The 7,500-nt window shown below is 37.5% G+C and overlaps 1 protein-coding gene and 1 long non-coding RNA gene across 2 annotated transcripts in view; one reads left to right on the top strand and one right to left on the bottom strand.

Annotated features, from left to right (window-relative positions):
- LOC119596079 overlaps positions 1–5,638 on the top strand; it is a 10,054-nt gene extending 4,416 nt beyond the window's left edge. The window contains exons 2-3 of the long non-coding RNA XR_005230738.1: positions 303–466; positions 5,507–5,638. This is a non-coding gene — a long non-coding RNA (uncharacterized LOC119596079). The remainder of the gene's footprint in view (positions 1–302; positions 467–5,506) is intronic.
- The window catches only part of LOC119596078 (DNA replication complex GINS protein SLD5-like), a gene marked incomplete in the record, with an annotated part of 13,669 nt that continues 11,694 nt past the window's right edge, over positions 5,526–7,500 (bottom strand). Inside the window, 1 exon segment of the mRNA XM_037945205.1 lies at positions 5,526–5,615.

The following is a 7,500-nucleotide window of genomic DNA, read 5'->3' as shown; positions in this document are numbered from 1 at the left end:
ACACACACACACACACACACACACACACACACACCACACACACACACACACACACACACCACACACACACACACATCACACACACACACATCTCTCTCTCTCTCTCTCTCTCTCTCTCTCTCTCTCTCTCTCTCTCTCTCTCTCTCTCTCTCTCTCTCTCTCTCTCTCTCTCTCTCTCTCTCTCTCTCTCTCTCTATTATATATATATATTTTTTTTCTATTTATTTTGATTTTTTTTTTTTTTTTTTTTTTTTTTTTTTGACAGAAGTATGATTGACTGAAAAAAATTTATTTGATAACAGATTTGGAGGTATTCAACTCCTGGCATTACAAAGCGTTCCGGCAAGGGCACGAGGGCTGCGAGGAAGCCACTAGGATTCTCTCAGACCAACACAGCACGAGGAGGAGATGCAGACCAGCAGATCCTGTCGTACTTAAGCCATTCTTGTTGTTCATCCTGAATAAGGTTTGTAGAGTCAGTGTTTAAGCTCCCTTTAGTTTGTATTTGAGGATTTACTATGATGGCAGAGCGGAGTTTACCTCTTGAGTGACATCTGTGTTACCTGCTCTGTTCCAGAGATAGAATTAAAAAGTTGAATGATTTAGCACTTGTTTATTGAGGGATGTAATGATGAAAGTGGCATAAATGAGAGTGAATAACATCAGATTGGAAGATAGTTGATTGTGCATTTTGTTTTAATCATCAGAATTACATACATCAGCAAATTAATGGAATATATATGAGGGTGTGCACGTCCAAAGGTTTTCTCAGACCAATTGCCCGATAATGTGTTTATGAAATGTTTTGTTAATTCAAACGTTCATGTATAACATGCTCATGTGATTTCATAGTTATAAGATAGAGTGCATTAACACAAACTTATTGATGCCTATGTTCTTGACAGAAATTTAATTAACAAGACATTTAATCAATGCATTGTTAGGTGATTGATCTTAGAATACCTTTGAACATGCACACCTTCACAAATGATGCTCAAGATATGAGGATTCCCTTGCCATCTGTAGATTGACCCTTGTTTGCCCTGCGTAACGAACTTTTCTATGACTGCATGATTTGATAATTGTGTACAAAATATATTGATAGGGAAGTTAACACACTGTCTTTGAAAAATAGTAAGAAAATATGAATTGCAAAGCTTCATGTGTTTGACTAGTAGATATAAAAGGAAATGGAGTTAGTTAATGCATATATTATTAAGAGTAATTAGTGATAACCCTAGCATCTGAGATTGTGCTGTTGATTGAAGTTGATAAGAATTTTATTGAGGCACTGTGGAAAATGTACTGACTGGTGGGACTATTGTCCTACTGGAAATATCACATGCATCTTTCACTGAGCTTTGGGTTGGGTTGCAAGAAGATGGAAGTGGGTTTAGCAAGGGATATTTTGCTTTGGACTGACATCAGAGGCTTGCATGATATAAACCATTTGTAGTGTATTGAGATTTTCCTCTATTTGCAGCTGTAAATGACTTGATTTTAAGAAGTACTTTAAGGTTTTTAGAATGGTTGATTTTGTTGCCAGTACAGTACTGATATGTCAAAATTGTTAAGGCTTTGTTGCATTGTTTATATCTTCTCCGTTTGTATACATTCAGTTGGATTTGCTACGGCACGAGAATTCATGGAAATCATCCATTAGTATAGGGAAATAAATGAAGTTTTTCAGGACATCTCTATTATCTGCCGTTATAGTTTTTACACTTAATAAAGTTAGCATCATTGAAGTCATATATGTCAATTTTTTTTATAGAAAGTTATTGAGGATAGATAAAAGTTTTGTTATGGTAATTTTGATATTTAAAAGTTAACAACATGACTGTGAATTTAATCTCTTAGCTTTGCAGGCTTGAATGACTTGTTAATTTTAAAGAGATGAGAGCCTTCACCAAGATTGAAAAATTATGTCAACTTGCAATTTGTATGAATAAAACAGCAGACCGAAGTTGATTACCTAGACAGCATGACTCCAACATACACCCTTTGCCCTCCCCCTTAAAAAAGCCTCTTCCTTGGCAAACATCCAAGTACAACAAAGACTGGAGAGGTGGAAAGCAAGTGGTTCACTGTGTGCTGACACTATGCAGACTGCAATGCATACGATGGCACACTGCCTTCTGTCTGTGGTGGGTGTGTTTTGGTTTGGGGTAGGGTAGGCTCATACAAAGGAGTATGAAGAAGAGGTGATTTAGTTGTAGAGGCTCTGTGGGAATATATTAAGAAAAGATTTATAGGAATATATAGGTGTAGTTTTTTTCTTTCTTTCTTTCTTTCTTTCTTTCTTTCTTTCTTTCTTTTCTTTCTTTCTTTCTTTCTTTCTTTTTTTGTATTCTGTTTTCCTTTATCTATTTCTTTAGTTACTAACTTCTGTTTTTTTGGTATTTTGACATACAGATAACATTCTCTTGACTCTATGGTCCTCTTTTACTAGGCTGAAATTAGGCATATGAAAATTGCAACACATGTTTATTTCTGCACAATTTTATGGTTCTGTACTTCATCTAATTTTTTTTTGTAGTAGAAAAGGAATAAATGAATATAGTCATTAATGAACAGATTTACTATTCACTGACATGTATAGTTCATCATAAAAATTTCTCTTGATGAAATATCCTTCCTACATGAACAAAAGGAAAGAAACGTAAAATAAAAGCTTGTACAAATATCATTTTTCCTCTGAATGCCCGCCATAAATTGTAGCAAAAGGAGACCAAGGCTAAGATAGACTTACTGATTTGCATTTTTCTTTCTAAAAAAAAAAAAAAAAGTATATTCATGAGTCAAGCTTCAATACTGATCCCCTAAATTGCCGAGTCACACCGTGCTTTATGCTGCTCGCCTCGAAAGGAAACAAGAATAATAATCCCTAGCTGGTAACACCTGAGCTGTTTGAGTTGCCATTTCATAATTTCAAACATCCTTATTGGCAGTGTCGTCTGCCCTTTGGTTGTTCTCTTGAGATTTAAAGTTGCCGAAAGGAATAAAACTTAGTTACTAGTTTGCATAAACTTTCAGCTGTCTTATATTACATGTGCTTGCAAATAATTAGGGGATGGCTTATGGTTGTTTTGATTATGGTTTTATGCATTTATTTATGATAATTTAGGTTCACTTGGATTTGTTGGTGCCTCAGGGTTCACTCTCACATTTAATTTTCAATTTTTAATTTGACGGTGAAGATTGTCTCAATTATACTAATAAGATACATGATTCAAAGGCTGCTTGTTGATTTTTATTGAATGAGGTTAAGCTATTGTAAATATAGGCGAATAACTCTTGTCTTGAGTAACAAATAAATATTTGTGGTAATTGACAAATATGGACAAGAATGACAGATAATGAACTGTATTGATAGCATTAGAAATTAGAGTAATGATAGTGTTGATAATGATTGTAATAATAATGGTGGTAATTGTTATAAAAATGGTAAGAATATTGATAATGATAAAATCATAATAGTATTGATATTCATAGTGATAGTAATGTGAATGATAATAAGAAAAATGAAAATATTAATTGTAATAATCTTAAAAGAATGAATATAATGATGATAAGGATAATTGTAATAATGAAAGCAATTGCAGTGAAATAATGAGTAATAATGAAAATTTTAATGATATTAATGATAAGTATTTCATATCTTGAGTCATTTTGAAGTGAGTTCTTGAAGTCCTAATTAGAAACGCCCTTAATGCACACTTCTTTCTTCCTGTAAGCATATTGTAAACATTATCAGTATAACAGAAACCTTCAAAATTAACAAAATTGTAATTATGAAATGAGGGAAGTCATAGCAGTAAAACAAAGCAATGGGAGGCTTTTCATCACAAATGGCCTTTTGACTTCAGAGTATGCTACTTTTTGGACATTGAGGTATTACTTTGATACTGTATAGGCTTTTTTCCAACAATGAAAGATGATGAAAATAATGACATACAGGGTAGGTGATTGCTGAACTGGGCCTTGGTTTCCCTTGGTCCCATTGTAATTCCTCTCCTTGGAGTCGTAGTTGTGCTCCTTCAGGATTTTTTCTGCCCTTTTTCTCTGTGGCCATGTTTCATTCCATTTCTCAGAGCAAGACTCTCTATAACCCAGACTATGCTCTATTTATTTTGTCTACATTGACCCCACATTCAAGTGGCTTTAGAGATATTATGATGTACATTAAAAGATGTACATGCAAAGCCGTAGGATGATGCGGCACTTTGGCTAGTTCCTTTCTTCTGCGACCTTGGCCCCAGCAGATACAAGTAGGCACTCGCAGCAGAGTTGATTGGGAAGGTGTGAACCTGTGTATTTTCCAGTGCCAGTGTTCTATCACTCAGCATTGCCACTTTGTATCTGATGCTTGGGTATGGGGAAATACTCTCAGGAACTCCACATACCATATAGCTGAGATCTGCTTTACCCAGTTGCTGACAAAGCACCCAATGTGATTTGTCATGTGTTTCAAGGGGGCTTTGATGGGGCCTTTTGGTGTTTTCTGGAGGTGGTGTGGAATGCATTATCTTACGGTGCTGCTCGATTCCTTCAGGGAAGTTCTTACAAAAAATTGCAGCTGTATGTAAGGAAGTAACACTTATGCATGTTGTTTCATGATAATGCAGCATTTGAATTTTAGAGTTTATTTGATAAATAAAGGTGTTTTTCCCAGTATACTGAAGTAACATGATTAAATATTAAGTTTGATGTGGTATCATGTAATAACATGAGTAACATTTTATCACTTGTAGTCTCTCATTTTCAGTTTCATTTGTAGCATAATTCACAGGAGAATGACTTGCAAGGTAATTTAATGTAGATAAACATTTTGATTGTGTTTGTATGTTTCACCTTGAACTGAACTGCTCAGTAGCATATGTGCAAGAATTCTATAAAAGGCAACTTATATTGCCAAGTATCTCTGGATAGAAGCAGGTAGTATATCTATTTATATGTTACCTCATGTTTCATTCACTTTCAGTGAATAGCTTGAACAGCTCTTGATATGTATGGTACAGCCCATGTCATATCTTGTAAAACATATTCTGAAATCTGTTTGGAACAGTATAATGATGTAATTCTTGTAAAGGGAAGTCATGTATTGTTAAAACAATTTAAGCCAAGTATAGTTAAATTCAAAAGAAGATTAGCATTAATTGGAAGAGTTTCAAAGCTTCATTCATGACTTGGCCATGAGTGTACTACTTGATTTGAATTTTTCCTTTTTTATCATTGCTCATCTTCTTTTTATTACTTTTGTAAATTTATTTTTATATATGCATTGATATATGTATCTATCTATCTGCCTTTCTATCTACCTCTCTATCTATAATCTCCATGCATTGTTTTTTTTTTTAGATATTTTTTTTTGTTTTAAGGCAATTTGTTTACATTTCTGCACTAGATATGAAAGAAAGCTATATGAAGAGAGTAAAATAGTTTGACACAGAAACAGGCAGACAGATACTCAAAGATAAGCTAGAGCTGGTCTTTGTTTTTTCAGACACACCTTTGAGATGTGACCCCCCCCCCCCCTGGAACCAGCCCTTGTGGCCCAGAGCTGCTTTTTGGGATTCCATGAGAGGATTCCGAAAAAGGCCTTCATTGCCATGGTAATTTTACTTTTAGTAAAGCCTTTTTGATCAAGTGTAGCAGGTGGCGGTTGGACAAACAAAACGAAAAACTCAATTTTCTTGGGGGTGATTTTGGCATCTAACCCATATGGCATCTAATCTTGCCATGGCTTCTAGGAGACCCAGTCCACTTGGCATGTGTTCTTGCCATGATGACAGACTACAGACTGACTGTTTATTGTTGTTTTGATGTAATACATGCAACTGCTGATGGTTTTATGTGATTGGTTGGTAATTATGTGACATATGTAATTATGATGTGTAATCATGTGATTTATTTATACTAGATTGTATGATAGTGACTTGTCTTGACCTGACTGGCTGGAGACTAGCAATGGCTTTGATTGATGAATTAGGTCACATGGTGTCACTTGATTGGGTAGTGTTAGACAGTCATCTGTATAAAAGGGCAGACAGAAGCTCATTCTAGTTAGCCTCCAGGCTAGTACAGTGGTAACGTGTCGGCCTCTCAACCGAGGGGTCGGCGGTTCGAGCTGGGCATCATGGCGGGTAAGGACTAGGTTCAGCCGAGTTGGCACCAGCTGACACACTTGAGTGAGTCGGCATTGGTCGACACAGGCCGGGCTCCCCTCATGGGCATAGCCCGGGCGAGGCTAAGCTTCGCATATCGGACTTATCCTTATCCTCATTCTAACAGAATGATCACAGCCATGGAAGGTTGTAACTCTTGCTCTCACTCTCGCCCTCGTCAGCAGCCAGTACTGTCAACGTCGACAGCTGACCTGATGTATTACCTAGCCCTTTTTGAGGTGTTGATATATTACCTCCCACCACCTTTGACAGTCCCTTAAGTAGGGGTGATGGCAAATTGTATATGTCCCAAATGTGTTTCCACTTAGGCCACTGGAAATAGATATTTTGTCCACTCTCTCCAGAGCAGGTTGTGTTATAAGAATAATACTCCTGAGTGGGGGTCAGTTCTTTAGTTCAAACTTCCAAAACTTTCAGTGAACTGGTAAAATGTGACTAAGTTGTCATATTCTTGGTATGAGTTCTGAAACACTCATGAAAAATAAAGGCGAGTGGAATCTGTTGTGTTAGATATGTCTAGACCGTTGACGAGTTTAAGCGTTTCCTAAGGAGTTATGTCAGTACTGGCATTGAAAAGTACTTGCATTTGGGTGATCGTTGGTCATTTCTCCAGCAAATTACATTGAGAATTTCTTGATTTTGTCCTTTGTGAAAAAAAGCAACATCACATTTCAAGTATTAACATAAGGAATGGCAGAAGAGAGAGTGAGAGAGAGCGAGAGTGAGAGAGAGCGAGAGTGAGAGAGAGCGAGAGTGAGAGAGAGCGAGAGTGAGAGAGAGCGAGAGTGAGAGAGAGCGAGAGTGAGAGAGAGCGAGAGTGAGAGAGAGCGAGAGAGAGAGAGAGAGAGAGAGAGAGAGAGAGAGACAGAGAGTGAGAGAGAGAAGAGAGAAAGAGAGGGGGTGAGAGAGAGAGGAGACAGAGAGAAGAGAGAGAGAGAGGGTAAGAGAGAGAGAGAGGGTAAGAGAGAGAGAGAGGGTAAGAGAGAGAGAGAGGGTAAGAGAGAGAGAGAGGGTAAGAGAGAGAGGGGGTAAGAGAGAGAGAGAGAGAGGGTAAGAGAGAGAGAGAGAGAGGGTTAGAGAGAGAGGGTAAGAGAGAGAGAGATAGGGTAAGAGAGAGAGAGAGAGGGTGAGAGAGAGAGAGAGAGAGGAGAGAGAGAGGGGAGAGAGAGAGAGAGAGAGAGAGAGAGAGTGTGAGAGAGAGAGAGAGAGAGAGGGTGAGTAAGAGAGAGAGAGGGTGAGTAAGAGAGAGAGAGGGTGAGTAGAGAGAGAGAGGGTGAGTGAGAGAGAGAGAGGGGAGTGAGAGAGAGAGAGG

The sequence above is a fragment of the Penaeus monodon genome, chromosome 37 (genome assembly GCF_015228065.2).
Source record: "Penaeus monodon isolate SGIC_2016 chromosome 37, NSTDA_Pmon_1, whole genome shotgun sequence".
NCBI lineage: Eukaryota > Metazoa > Arthropoda > Malacostraca > Decapoda > Penaeidae > Penaeus > Penaeus monodon.
The sequence above is the reverse complement of the archived record's forward strand: the minus strand, read 5'-3'. Positions and strand labels throughout refer to the sequence as shown.